Source organism: Heliangelus exortis, chromosome Z (assembly GCF_036169615.1).
Source record: "Heliangelus exortis chromosome Z, bHelExo1.hap1, whole genome shotgun sequence".
NCBI lineage: Eukaryota > Metazoa > Chordata > Aves > Apodiformes > Trochilidae > Heliangelus > Heliangelus exortis.
The window spans coordinates 29,955,939-29,971,232 of NC_092454.1; the positions used below are offsets into that span (position 1 = coordinate 29,955,939).

Below are 15,294 nucleotides of genomic sequence, written 5' to 3' on the forward strand. Positions count from 1 at the left end.
TTCTGGGCCAACAGGCAGTATTTGCCTAAGTCTTGCATGAAAAAATGCCAGGCTCAAAAAAAATGGCTCGCAGTCAGGCTTCTTCTCTCATTTTATGCCATTTTCTGGACAGTATCAGAAGTTGCTGTAGTTAGAACATGAAGATACCAAAAAGCTGCCTCCACTTGATGAAAATCTTCCCTTAGGGAGTCAGAAGCAGCTGGATTTCACACTAGCAACATCATTCCCTTCACAAAATGCAGGGCTGGAGTTCACTCTTCCCTTACAGGATTTTTTCCTACACTTCTGTGCATACGAGCTCCTGCGGGCAAGACTTTTGTTACATCCACTGGATGAAGACTGTCACAAAGCTATTCAGCTCACCTGAGGCCATATGTGATAACTGAGGACAGAATAGTCACTCAAAGCCTCCCTCAATGCGTGCTTTGATTCTGGGATATCCTGCTGTATGCATGACAAAAGCTGCTGGTAGCTATTTTAAATAAGTCAGCACTCTCAGAAACTTGCAATATAGTTCATCTACTCAAATGATAGCCAATTCTATTATGTGATGTACAGAAATAATCCTTACTTAAATATCCTGCTTGCTTTAATTTTTTTTTTTATTATTATTTTTTTGGCAAAATACTGTGTATTCTTTGAAATGCATCAGTAAAATGGAACACTTTATATCAAAGATGACTACATTAATGCTGCTTCCTTTACTTATATTTCCCATATTTCAGATATTGGAGATTTTCACCTTGCCAAAAATTTAGTTTTGTTTTTTGGATAGAGTGAACTTGTTTTCTTGATGGAAGTTATAAAATTTAGACTGAGTTTCCTAGAGTAGGAACTTACTGTAATAAACTACTTAGCATACTTAGTAGCTTTCTTTTCTAATTTCTCTCCAAAAAAATGACAAAAAATATCTTTCAGTTTAAATTTTCCTGCAACATATTTTAAAAGAGTTGCAGGGGGGAAGAGAAAGAAAAAGAAAGGGAGGAAGAAGTGCTGCTATTGCTGATTTCTAACCTCAATTTTTCATTCTAGATTAAGAAATGAACTTTCCAGGCAACCCTACAAAGAAAAAAACAACCAAAACCCTCCCCCCAAAACCAACAAAACAAACAAAATACTCCCAACAAACTAGTTTCTAAAAAATATTAAGACATTGTTTTAAACTGAGCTTAATTTCTATCAAACTTTTAGAGCCATTTTTTAAATCAGCAGCAGTGTTTTCAAATGCAGTGGTCAGCAGCACTACTCATTTTAACATCCCACAGGTGTTCACAGTTGCACTGGTTTTAGCTAATAAACTGGCTTCTAAATGTTCTATAAGTTTTTTTTTTTCCTTCTCACCTACTTGGTTATTTTGTCCAAACAGGAAAAAAAAAAGGTGGCTTTAGGAATCTGTGTCTTAAGACAAAGATTTTAAACATTCTCACCCAGGATTACCACTTACGCATCTACAGGACTGTGTATGTCTACAGTGCCACAAGTCCTAGTTCTCTACAAAAATACTGAGCACCAGTTCAGAAAGACTCTTTTTGTTGCCTTATTGTGATTTGAAAAGAAGATAAGTTGTCAGACATATTATCCACTCAGAACACCAAGCATCCCATAACTGTACTGAAGAAGACTATACCACAGCAAACCAAGACAAAGCTGCAGAAATGGCACAGAAGTCCTACCTAGCTGGTCAAACCAACATGTTCCAGCACCAGTTAGTTACAAACTCACTGATAGTGAAACTATGCAAACTTCTTATATCATAGTCCTGTATATTAGCTATTGAGGTTCTAACACTTGTTAATTTTTTATGTTTCTCTGATACCTCACACAAAGGGAAGGCTTGCAGCATTTTGCACATAGTGAAGTCTCCTCAGAACATTAGGATCCCTGTGAGTCTCAAAAATACTTTTCCCCTTTCCTTTTCACAGCAACCACATTTAAAGAAGTGGCCATTTATTCATTGTATGTATAGAGACAGGAAGTTATGATACAATTTTAACTCTGGAATGTAAAAACAAACTACAAAATTTATTTTATTCCTTTGGGGAAGGTGATACTTTCTGCCAAATATTATAAATATTTAACAATTAATCCTCTTCTAGAAAACCCCAGAATTGTTTCTTTTGATGCAAGACCGTGTAGGCTCCATTACACTGGTTGCAGCTGCAATGCTGATGTTTCCCCATCACCCCAGAAAGGACACAGAAGGCAGTGTCAAAAGGTTTGAATCTACTTAATTGTATGCCTCTACATTACCCTGTGTCATGAGATTAAAAATTTAACAATGTCAACTACATAAGGAGGGAAATGCAAATATTACCAATAATTTTGATCTAATTTTTTTACTATGCCCAAAATAAATACTAATTGTGTATTGTACTATACTCTACTGCACCACTATACTCTACTACACACAAGTAAAGGGAGTGATCCTGCAAAGCCCAGGGATTTTTTTTTCTCACAAGAATGATCAAAGGCATAAAATTAAACTGCAGAAATTAATGTTCTCTGTTATATGGTAAAAATATTAGGAATGACTCCCTGTAAAAGCTTTTCTAGAAATGGCAGCTGAGATACAAAGTGAGCTATCGTCATCTGTTCCCCAGTATTTTCTTCTTTTGTCAAATACAAGCAAAAGTACTGTTAGATTGGATTAAGAAACTGTTTCCCTGTAAAAAAATCCTATATTTTTTTCTAAATTAGAAATTGAAATGCTGATCCTGAAAATCCTACAAGATGAGAAGATTTGGTTCTTATGACCGAGCTTTACTACTCATGCTCACAAATATTTGCAAGGGTATCTTAAGCTTTTAAGCAGGCACTTTGAATGGTAGAATTACTCTCACCCCATGCTCAGTTAAGCATGTGCTTACCTTTAAGTAAAAAAAAAAAAATGTTCATTTTAAATAGCTTCTTGGACCAATCTTTTTGTAACTATTACTTACATGCAAAGATAAGCATTGCATTCCTTGTAATTGTAAAAGTTATCCTTCACCTCTGTATTATTATGGAAAAAACACATGTAACTGAAAACAGATTCTGGCACAGCCTGTCTAATAAACACACAACAGATCTTGAGGCAATAATTCAAAAGTCTATTAAGATGGAAAAATTATAACATTACCTAATATCTTCAGGGGATTCTGATGCAAACACCACTTCTTGCAGTCACAATATTCAAACCAGCAATTACAACAGACACATCACTTTCTGCTAAATAATTAATATTAGGAAAGAGTCAGGAAGGAAAAAAGTGTATCTTGCAAAAAATTATTATGATTGTGAGCCTATGACCTCTGAACACAACATATATTTCAGAAGTGACTTCTCCCATTTACAAAGCCTCTGGCACAACAGAAAGCATGGGAGACTATGGAAATGCTCCTACATCACTTTTTTTGGTCATAGGTATCTTCAAAAGTGCTTAAGGCCAGCTTATAATTTTGCCATTCTAAACCATTATTTTGTGCTCAATGTAACCCGTTAGATGCTTCTAAAAATAAATTTCAGGTTTTGTCTTCCTGTGATTTCAGACTGAATTCCGCTCTTGTATCTTAAGCAAAAAACATGCAAATGTAAGAGCTGAAGCCTTCACATTTGTCAGAATGCAAGGATTTTTTTATCTGAAGTAAAATAACAAAGCTTCAATCATATTTCTCTTTGGATTTTGCAGTTACTTCAAGTGAATGTGAAAACCAAAGCAATTATTTACTTTTACCTATTTCAGCCACTTTCTATCATACTGACTACAAACACTTTAGTTCAAATTCCTGTGTCTTCACCACACTGTAATTTTTCTCCCCTACGGGATAACTGGCAGAACATAAAGAACATTCAAACTTCCTTATTTTCCTGTTTGTCATCCAATGTTAGGGTAAAAAAAAAAAAAAAAAAAAAAAGTCACACTTCTTTTAAGTGGACTGCCTCTATGGCCTCCAAGCCTGTAAAAATACTCAGCTATACATGCTGATACTAGTATTGTGCCGGATGGCTGTGCCCATAGATTAGATAGTAGGTTCAACACAAGGGCTCAGGAGTTGTAAGCTTCTGTGGGTAAAAGAGTATGAAAGAAGCCTAGGAGAAGATATAAAAAAAAAACAAACAAAAAAAACCAACAACAACAAAAAGAAAAAAAACGGCAGCTACTTCCCTTAAAAGGAATAATTTTGTTTTTAAATGGAAACACTTCATAATATATCACACAATATAGGCAGATTGGGATACCTGCCACCTGCCACTCTTCTACTGGAGTCAGTGTCACCTAACACAAGTATTGCCCAGATAAAAAAACTTCAAAATGATCTGGATATCTTCAGAACAAAGTTTCTACTGCACAGTGCTTAAGAATAAAATTCAATAATGCTGGCTGGACACATGAATAGCAAAGCAAGGACTCTGTCACCCAGCTCACTTCTATTAATACACTACAATTGTTTTCTTGGAAACAAAATAGGGAAGTCAGAGCAGAAAGAAACACATTTTAAAAGACATTCCACCAAGCGTCAAGGCTGTGAGCGCAATTCAGACAGAAGCCATAGTTTCGTGTGCACTTCTGTTCAAAATTTACCTCCCCAATACTTATCAAGACACAACGAAATCTGGTCTTTGTATTTAAGTTCACGGTGGGCTAGTGGTGTTTATTTCCAGAAACACTGTAACACAGGCAGCTTTCACGCTGGCTTTCCAGCGGGTGCGTTGTGAGCGGGGCCGACACGCGTGACTCCGCTTTGCCTCCGCTCCTTGCGGATCTCCCGCCGCCCGGCGCCGCTTCTCCCTCCCCTCGGGCAACTGCGGAGCGCTCCGGCTGACACTGAGTGCGGCCGTGGGGCCGCCTGCCTCCCGTGTCTGCCAGTCCCTTCGTACTCCCCGACACTCGCCAGGATCCTGAGGAACCCGGCGGCAGCGTCGCTCGTCCGGCAATGGCCCTGGCCCCGGCCCCAACCCCAACCAGCGCGGCGCTGACAGAAAGGGGCGACGACGGCCGTGAAGCCGTCGCCGAGCCCAGGATGCTGGCGTCCAAACGCCGCTACTCACCTTTCCCCAAGGATCGCCGCCGCCTCTCGCCTCCTGACACTGCCACCAGGAGAGTGAGAGTCGGCTGGGAGGCAGCCCTCGGGCGGGCTGCTCCGCCGAGCCGGGCCAGGTTGAGAGAAAGCTGGACCCTCGCAGCCGGTTGTGCTGCCGCTTCCTCGTTTTCTCTCGTAGCCGCGGCCACTTCCTCAGCGGGGCGCCGGCGAGCACTCCTTGATCCTCAGTGGGTGCAGCCGCTGTGCCCCCGGCCCCTCTTTTGGGCCGCATCCCCTGCAGGAAGGAGGGCAGCCCCGGCCTCACGGCACGGCAGTGCTCTGCATGGCATCGAGCTCGGCAGCCTGATGGCCCCTTCTGTGTCGCTTCTCCCGGGGCCAAGGAAGTGTCCGTCTCCTCCGGACACCGGGGCATGGGGCTGCTCTGGATGCTGTGATGGGGGTCCCCTTGGTACCCGGTGATTCGGGTACCTGTGGCAGCGGCGTTGCTTCGCAGGCAGCTGGCTCTGTAAGATGGACGAACGGCTTCTCAACAGCACTCATGGGACGGAGGATCAGAATGTTTCAAAAGCAGGCTTCTCTCAAGGAGAAAGCGAGTATGCACACTTCTGGTGAACTTGTGTGTCTTTCAGTGCTTGTGAGTGCTGGTGAGAAAATCACTCTTTTAGTGTTTCCTTTTGGAGCAATACAGGCACCTTCCATAGTAGAGTATCTCCCCCTTCATGTTCCAGTTCCCACCTTCCCACCCACCCTGCCCTCTGTCTCCCCCCAGATTTCAGTCAAAGATACTTTTGCAGAAACTCTAGGTGTTGAGACTTAAGTGGGCATAGGCACTGAGCAGAAGGAAAGTCCCTCAAGGGTTCGTCAGAACCCAGGGAATTAATTCCTGCTCCAGATGACCTCACAGAGCGAAAACATTGCAATTATCCTTTGACAGGGACTGTGCAGGGACAACTGCTCCAGCTTTGGGTCATGCAGAGCTGATGAGTAGCACAAGGGGCCTCACTGAAGTCTGAGGGTGGACAAGTGTCCTTCAGCTGTGACTGTGCTACATGACATGACATCGTGTCCCATGATGGGCAGTGCTAGTGGGAAGTGAATTAAGCTTTCTTCTTCTTCCCCACAGTAAAACAGTAACAGCACTAATGTGGGATACAGGTGTTATTTTCAATGGTGAAGTGCTGGTCTTCTTTCCTCTTTGCAAAATGGACCATGCAGCCCTTGTAGTTGATGGAACCAACAAAAACTGCAAAATTCTTATATTTCATACCAGTATATTCTTATATTTCATACCAGTTGAAAAGATCCCTAGTTATAGTATACTTCAGTGAGATTTTTGATAATTTCTTGTTGGCACTGCCTACATGCTAGGAAAAAAAAACCCCAACTTTTTGATGGCATAGTTCTTTTCCTGTCAATATGCAAATGTGAACAGAGGTTAATCAGTGAGAAATAGCTTTTGGAAAATAGTTTTGGATCTATAAAGTGTTTTTTAAGGAGAAGTCTAATCTTAAATTGGTTAAAAAATTATCAGTACTTCATGGCTTTAAAGTAAACATAAGCAATTGTACTGGACCTGTCTGGGATGGAATTACCTTCCTTTAAAGCAGCCAGTGTAGTGCTGTGTCTTGGATTTTGGCTAAAACAATATTGATAACACTGATAATTTGTCTGGTTTTGGACACTGCTTGCACAGCATTAAGACTTCCTTTGTCTATGAACAAGAGGTGTAAACTAGAGGTGAGGTGGACAAGAAATTGGAAAGAAACAAAACTGAGACAGTTGCCCTCAACAGATTAAAGGAATTTTCCATACCATACTCAAGAAACAAAACAAAAAAGGGTCAAAGAGTGGGGATGTCTTCCTAGGTGGCCACTGCCTGGAGAATTGCTGTGCATCACTGTGCTTGTGAGAGGTGGTGAGTGAGGTTTTTGCTTTTTGTTTTTTTTTCATATATTAAATTGTCTTTATCTTGACACATGACTTTCCTTGCTTTTGATTTTCTTGTGCTGTCTTGAGTCCTGCTGGGCAGGGGTAATTGACCAATTGGCTGCATGGGTGCTGGCATGGATCAGGCCATAACAGCAGTAGACAAGAAATCCGGTAAGGGAAATAAATATTTTTTATGCTCTCCACAGTTTCCTTTTTCTTTCATGTGAGACTTAATCCAACTGACTTTTTGTGGAGTTCTTCTGCAGTGATTTTTGGCATGGGACTCACAGCAGTGGAATTTATTATTTAAAGAATTATATTATCATTCTGAAGTTCTTCTGTCATGTGTGGCTGACTCTATAGGATGCCAGTGATCATTACAGTAAAATAATTCTCTTCTTGTCTGGCTGAATTTTATTGGAGTATATCTGGGACTTTCTGGAAAGAATCAGTAAATTTGTTGAATCTCTTGACCAATCTAAGTACATAAAGTAGAAACAGTTTGCACACAGCCTCCAACTAGCTGTATTGTATAATAACTACAATAATTAAATAATTAAATTTGTAATCTTCCATTGCTTTTAGGAGCATCTGAAGGAGTTTCAATGCTTTTGTTATTGCAATATGATTTGAAGGACCTCTGCTTTAAGGATGCATGACAGTTTGCTTAGGGTGAGGGTACATCTGTGGTGGTGGGAGGCTTTACAACTACATGACCTTGTGCCATGCCAATCAGTGCTAGAGGAAGAGGAGATGGATTCTGCATGAAACGATGTGTCTCTTTCTGCTAAAAACTCAACCCTGAAGTGGGAAGTAACTTTTATTGTAGACAAAGTCCTGATTTCTCCCAATGCAAAAAACCTGAATAATTTCTTACATATCGTGACACTGTTACAGTAATCAGCCTCCTTGGTGGTTCAACATGTGATCTGCCAATTTTTTTCTGCGTAGTAAAAACAATTTGGATGACCCCTTGAAATCACAGGACCTAACCTGATCCTCTTCAAGCTTCAGAAATGTGGAGTTATAAAGGGTCTGTTCCTGTTGCCTTTCCACTGCCTGTCTTTATTGTTACAGGAACAGAGCATAGAATCATAGAAAGTTAGGGGTTGAAAGGGACCTCGAAAGATCATCTATTCCAACCCCCCCTGCCAGAGCAGGGTCACCTATATCAGGTCACACAGGAATGCATCCAGGTGGGCTTTGAATGTCTCCAGGGAAGGAGAGTGCACAACCTCCCTGGGCAGCCTGTGCCAGTGCTCTGTCACCCTCACAGTGAAAAAATTCTTCCTTATGTTTATATGAAACCACCTATGCTACAGTTTATAAACATTGCCCCTTGTCCTATTATTAGTCACCCCTGAGAAAAGCTTCACTCCATCCTCCTGGCACTCACCCCTTACATATTTATAAACACTGATGGGGTCATCTCTCATTCTCCTCTTCTCCAAGATGAACAGACCCAGCTCCCTCAGCCTTTCCTCACAAGGGAGATGTTCCACTCCCTTAATTAGCTTGGTCACTCTGTGCTGGACTCTTTCAAGATGGTCCTTCTTGAACTGAGGGCTCAGACCATTAGCAGAAAAGACAAGTAGGTATTTTGGAATAGACTTTTCTTAAGCTAAGCATTATTATTTATTTCATTCTCCAGAGGGAATTTTCTCTTGGGTTTTGGTTTACAATTGTAGTGGTATTTGCAGAAGTACTTTTGCAGACGGTGTAATTCTGCTTCACCACAAAGGGTACTACTGCAGCTCACTCTCAAGATAATCACAGGCTGAATGTGACCATTTTTTAAAATACCATCTCTGTTTTTATAGCAGGGAATGCAGTAAGCTAAGCTCATGCTTTGTTGTCTGATTGAATGTTAAATTATCTAAAATACATAGCAACAAAATACTCAACACCACTGAGAGGCAATCTTATTTGAGGTTAAAATTCTTGATACTAGATTATATCTACAGCTAGCAGTCAAGGGTCTCTTATGACAGAAGCAATTATTGTCAGTAAGATGGGACTCTACATCTATAGAAATAGAAGGATGCAGCAGAGACTCATTTTGCTTAAATAATGTAAAATTTCATCAGAATCTATTGAATTCAGTTATGATGTGAACAAAAGTACATGCTATTTTGAAGTCATTTAGTATCTACCTCATTTTAATTTTGATGAAAGCAGTGATTCAGTGGTAGCACAATAGCTATAAACAACATTTAAAGAAAATCAGAAGGTTCTGTATTAAAGTAAGAAAGAATTGAGCTAGATCAGAAGCTTCAAAAAAGAGGGTCCATATTCTCGTATAATTTGTCCTCTTCTGTTACCCACGGAGTAAAAAAGACCCTTATTTTACTTAAGAACAAGGCCTGAAGACAGTTTTACAGAAGCAATAGTTTGTACAACAAATACCAGCTATTTGTGTTTTCTTAAAGATTTCACTTATAGCCAAATTTATGTGGAGAACAGTAGTGGCAGTCCCTAGGAAAAAGTCAGTATAATGACACATAAATGAATTGGGTGAGATGTGCAGTAAAATAACTGACCTGGTTGCTTACTGTGATAATCTAAATTATGTCTGTTTTCATTACATAATAATTCATTACCTTGACTAGAAATTTCACTAACAATATTTTTTCTATATGAAGGGTGTAAATTTTAAAAAATCAGGGCCATCAAGGTATTTTATCAGCTTTTTCATCTTTATCATCTTGCACTTAATGAAATTATATCTTTGTTATTGTATGTCCATACAACAGCAAGTTAGGATAGGACGAAAAGCAGGAGCAAGCATGAGGGAGAGAGAGAGACTGCAAGAATCAACTTTGATTCAGCTGCAGTTGTATTTTGTTTGTAACGTTTGTCAGCTGTTTCCTACAGAGCCAGTCACTATCTTTGCAATGTGGCCTAGGACCTTGTATTTGCTCAGATTTAGTGCTGGCTCAGTGGGCTTCTGCACATTTATGTTTACTCTATTAAGCCCTTATAGAAACTGAATTAGCTGTCATCCATTGAGTTCAGAGATAGTAGTCTGAACAGGACCCAATCTGCTTCCTGAGGAAGCTGAAAGAGTGTTCCTGATAGCAAGAAGTACTCCTCTTTGTGAGACTGGTTGTGGAGATTCACAATCTGTCTCTGTATTAAGACAGTTTATAATTGTCACAAATTCTGACTGGTGTACAAAAAGCAGATGTACTATTTCTGCATTAGTGATATCCCTGGAACAGATATGATGCCTACCCACGTTACTGAACTTGAACTAATGAGTCCAGATCTGAGCTGACTGTGCATCACAGTCGTAGTTATTCTTCCAAACAAACAGCATGGACACCTCTAAATCAGGTTTCATGGGAAATGTATCAGGCTATGAAATATTATAAAATAGTTTTAAAATGCAAAATATTAAACATTCGTTCCCATAACCTACTTTCCTGCCTTTATAGTCATAATAAACACTTTGTTAATATTGTGTCCCCATGTATAATTTAGTTTGTTTGCTGCTGCAAGGTAACTGGGATCTTCATGCTTAATTAGAGTACCTGAGCTGTTGTAACTGAAGGAATATCTTAAAGTTGCACGAGGAACACTTCTCATCTTCCCATCACAATTTGTTTTCTAAGACTTGATTTAGCACTGGCTTAGCCTTTCCATATCCTGCCTCTGAATAAAAGCAGCAATAGTATTAAAAAATAATAATAATATTCTGAACTGTTACCAATGCTTTTGAACACCATTGTCTTTTCTGGGATATAAAATATTTGGAAATCTCTCCCTCAGTGGATTACAAGAGTGTTCACATGTCTTCCAGTCTGTAAGAAAAGCAGAAGTATGGCTGCTCCAAAGAATATGCCATTTATACAGGAACTCACTTCCTTCTTTGGACATATAATAGAATCTTACCAGAAAGAAACTGCCCTTTTAACAGCTATAGAAATGCATGTCAGCAAGAAGGCAATTTTTCTGCTGAAAAGCGGAAGGATTTCACAATCAGACATTACTAACCCTGAAATTTTAAGCTGGTTTACTACTTTTTCTTTAACCCATACTATAAGAAAGATACAAAATAAAACCATAATTTGGTAGAGTCTAATAATTTTTTCTCTATATGTGTCCCTGTGTACACACAGATGCATATTTGAAATGTCTTTAAAGCATTCTTTAACAGTGTATCTTAAACTAAATAATTTTAAAACTCAAAACATGTCTTTAAAAACACACTCAGTTTTAGAATTATGCAAAGTATTTAGAAAGAATTAAATAACGATTTTTTTATTTTTTTTTTTTTAATCTCTGACACTACAGCTGGTCCATGCAAGAATGGAAGTAGCGCATGCCCATACAAATCCTTTGGAGCACCAGGGGACAACCCAGGAGCAGCATCCACTTTAAGTCAAACAGGAGGGTCCAGAAGGCAAAACAATTTAAAAATGTTTGGAATGAATCATGTATAAGGGGCACCTAAAGGACCTCTTCCCTTCAACATGGGAAAAATTGTTTTAACCTAGTTTCTGTCAAAGGACACATATACACATATAAAAACATCTGTAAATTCTTGAGAACTGAAACTGCTGGGGATCTTATAGCTTTAAAACAGAATTTTAAAAGCAGAAGTTCACTGGATTTTAATATAATTTACATTGATTTTATACAACAATGACTTCTCTATGTGTAGTAGACTTCATGATTAATGCTATGAAAATTGTCCTTTATGCTTATAATGTATGTTGTTTCCAGTCACGTTGATGGTGAAAAAAAACCTCTTGAGAAGCTACACTGAGAAGCCAAGTGAATGAGCTTTGTATTAAAAAGGAACTAATTATCTAGATTATTTAAAATACGTAGGCATGATGCTTGAGTCAGAAAAGAAAGAACAGTCGTTAAGGAGTAGCACTGAGGGGTCTTAATCAGACACTGTACTGCAGGCAGCCCTCATCGAGGCAGGAAATAGAAGCACTTAAGCATGTCCAGCAACCTTAACCTCAGATGAATAATGTCCTGTCAGATGTTATGACCACAGCTCTTCTCATAGCATGAGAGTGGTATAGAACTAAGTCATGCTATATTCTAATTATTGAAAAGTTGTTCTTTTCTTCTTGATCTCATCTTTTCTTTTTGTACAGGACAGGCTGACAAAGAAAAGTCTGTATCTGACCTCTATATAATGTGGTTGCAAAGGTGAAAGATGTGGATCATAAAACCAGAAATCATTGAATCTCACTAGGTTTTTACAAAAACATTATAAACAGGTATCATGGCCCTATGTTGTATCCAATTATTCTTCTGTCCTGAAGTTTTTCAAATAAATTAATGGCAGCTCTATGATTGTTGGTAATTTTATCAATTTGTTTACAAAATGTATATAGATGTAATTGCCTTTTCCTAAGTTTCTAATAACTCATCTGTCTGTTATATTTAAATGCTTAGAAATCTGTGATGGTCATTGTTTTGAACGATCTAGGGCTTTGTCTGTAGGTACCTATATTGTTATGAGAGTATGGAAAGGTCCATGCTTCTATGGATAGGTGACTTATGTTTTATGACTTTCTAAACCCACACACAACACGGGCATTTGGGGTTCCCAGCACTGTTCTCTTGCTTCTGCTGGATCTCTCCTGTGTAGGCAAAGTGTAGATACTCTTCATTTGTCTCTTGTAAGATGAATAAATGGGCTTTTATTTTTTTCAGTAAATGTCACTGAAAGAACAGCATGGGTTTTTGAACAGCTGTGCACTACATTAATATATTCTGCAAGTGTTACTATTTTTGAATGTCTGTCTCCTTAGTAGCACAACATGCTGCGGGAAACAAACTGAGGAAAAGCATCTCTTTTGTACTGAATATATCATTGAATATATAATATCAAATCATATCATATCATTGGTCACAGCCAGAATGCCTTCCATGAGAGGAAGGTCCAGCTTGTCAAACTTGATTTTCTTTTATGAAGGAAACTCACCTAGTTGATCAAGGGAAGCCAGTACATGTAACATTTCTGGGCTTCAGGAAAACTTTTAATACTGTCTCTTATAGTATCCTCCTGGAAGAATGTCCACCATACAGCTTGAAACCATGCTATATGATGGGTGAGCAACTGGCTCACAGGTCAAGCTCAAAGAGTGACAGTGAGTGGGGTAACATCAGGTTGGCAGCTGATCACTACTGGGGTCCTGCAGGGCTCTATCCTTGGCTCAGTCCTCTTCAACCTCTTCATCAATGACTTGGACACAGGACTGGAAGGAATTTTAAGCAAGTTTGTGGATGACACAAAATTGAGTGGGGCAGTAAGCTCTGTTGAGTTGATTCAATTTCACTGCAGAGAGACCTTGACAGGTTAGAGAGATGGGCAATCACCAACAACACAAAATTTAACAAGAGCAAGTTGCACCTGGGATGGGGCAACCCTGGTGGCAAGTACAGAATGGGGAATGAGTGAAGGGAGAAAAGCATGGTGGAGAGAGACCTTGGGGCCCTGGTTGATGGGAAACTGAATATGAGCCAGCATTTTGCCCTGGCAGCCAGGAGAACCAACCATGTCCTGAGATGCATCAAGCACAGCATTGCCAGCTGTTCAAGAGAGGTGATGGTCCCACTCTACTCTGCACTGGCACAGCCTCAACCTGAGTACTGTGTTCAGTTTTGGGCACCACAGTATAGAAAACACATTAAGCTATCGGAGAGCATCCAAAGGAGAGCAATAAGGATGGGGAAGGGTATGGAAGGGATGACTTATGAGAAGCAGCTCAGGTCACTTGGATAGTTCAGCTTGCAGAAAAGGAGGCTGAGGTGTGACTGCATGGCTTTCTCATGAGGGAGGAGATGGGACTGGCAGTAATTTTATCAGTCCTGTGACTGTTAACAAGACTCAGGGTAACAGTAGGAAGCTGAATCAGGGGAGGTTTAAGTTAGATATTAAGAAAAGTTTTTTTACCCAGAGAGCAGTCAAGCAGTTGAACAGGGAAGTAGACACAGCACCAACCCTGCCTGAGTTCAAGAAGCTCTGGGTGACAATCTCTGGCATGTGGTGTGCTTCTGGGGATGCCCAGAACAGGGACAGGAGTTGGACTTGATGATCTTTATGGGTCTCTACCAAGTTGGCATATTCTATGATTCTGTGATAATAAAGGACATAAAAATGTTATGATAGAGCATCAAATCTATTTTTTATTCTGTTTTTATTCAATTAATTTAACATCTCATTCAGAAATTCTACAAAATATTGAAAGAAAGAAACCAAAATGGGGGAACTAAAGATGCCAACTATTTTCTTGATCTTGGAATAGGATGCTGCAGGTAAATATTTCCTCTGGTAACCTTAATGAAGTGCCAAACAACACAAAAATTATCTATTCCAATAACAAATAGATTTTTCATTTATTTTCATTACAGAAGGATTGTGATAAAGATGACAAAACTGTAGCTTACTTGTACTACTGTGATCATCAGATAACAGATGGTAGAAGTTATTTCAGTAAATGGTGGGAACATTTACCAATAATTAAATAATGCTGCATGTTCCATTGACTATATGTATTCTTTTAAGTGGCAAAGGACATTTATATATTTAATTAATGTTAAAGATTATCACATTACCTGTTTACCTATGAAGTAAGCATAGATATTAAATAGTCTACAATGGATTTTCCTTTGTATTGGTGTAATTGTGAATGTAAGCCTACAACCTGTTCTTTTAAAAAGGAACATATTAATGTCATCAGTACCAAAGCTAGTTTGTATAATCTAAAACCAAAATACCAGCTTCTGCTTTGGGGTATATTTTTTGCAACCCAAATGGAGTTATATATCCAGGTGGAGTTATATATCAAGTCACTTGGCTTTTGTATCTGCTGTCTTGATGTCTAACCTGGGAGGTGTGTCAACAACTACTGTATATTCAGAAGATTTTGCAGGTATAAGAATGACAAGGCTCAATTCTGTCTTTTTTTTTTTTTTTTTTTTTTTTTTTTTTTTTTTTTTTTTTTTTTGTTGGTTTTTTTTTTTGTTTTTGGTATTTTTTTAAACATGGAAACATAGATCAGCCTAAAATACTGTAGTCCTAACTATTTGGAGAGAAAGACGTAAGTATACTTTTATGCCCTGTTACTTAGAACACATTATAATAAATTAAAAAACCCTTGCTGTAAAACATCATCAAGGGAAGTACCAGTGACCTCAAAAGACAGAATTGGTAAGGAGAAGGGAGAGCTACATCAGTGGCAAGCAAATATTGCAGATTTGGAGCTAGATTTAATCAAAACATCCTTGCAGAGATACCTTAATTGATTGTGCTGGTTTTGGCTGGGGTAGAGTTAATTTTCATCACAGTAGCTAATATGAATTTATATTCTGTATT

The 15,294-nt window shown here is 39.0% G+C and overlaps 2 protein-coding genes across 3 annotated transcripts in view; one reads left to right on the forward strand and one right to left on the reverse strand.

Moving 5' to 3' along the window:
* Window positions 1-5,201, reverse strand: part of SYK (spleen associated tyrosine kinase) — a 39,295-nt gene extending 34,094 nt beyond the window's left edge. Inside the window, exon 1 of one of the 2 annotated variants that reach the window (XM_071730390.1) lies at window positions 5,029-5,201. The gene's annotated coding sequence lies outside the window, so the exon portion shown is untranslated. The remainder of the gene's footprint in view (window positions 1-5,028) is intronic. The other variant, XM_071730389.1, reaches the window with a different exon arrangement.
* The window catches only part of NFIL3 (nuclear factor, interleukin 3 regulated), a 513,505-nt gene that overhangs the window by 264,725 nt on the left and 233,486 nt on the right, over window positions 1-15,294 (forward strand). The gene's annotated exons all lie outside the window — the stretch shown is intronic.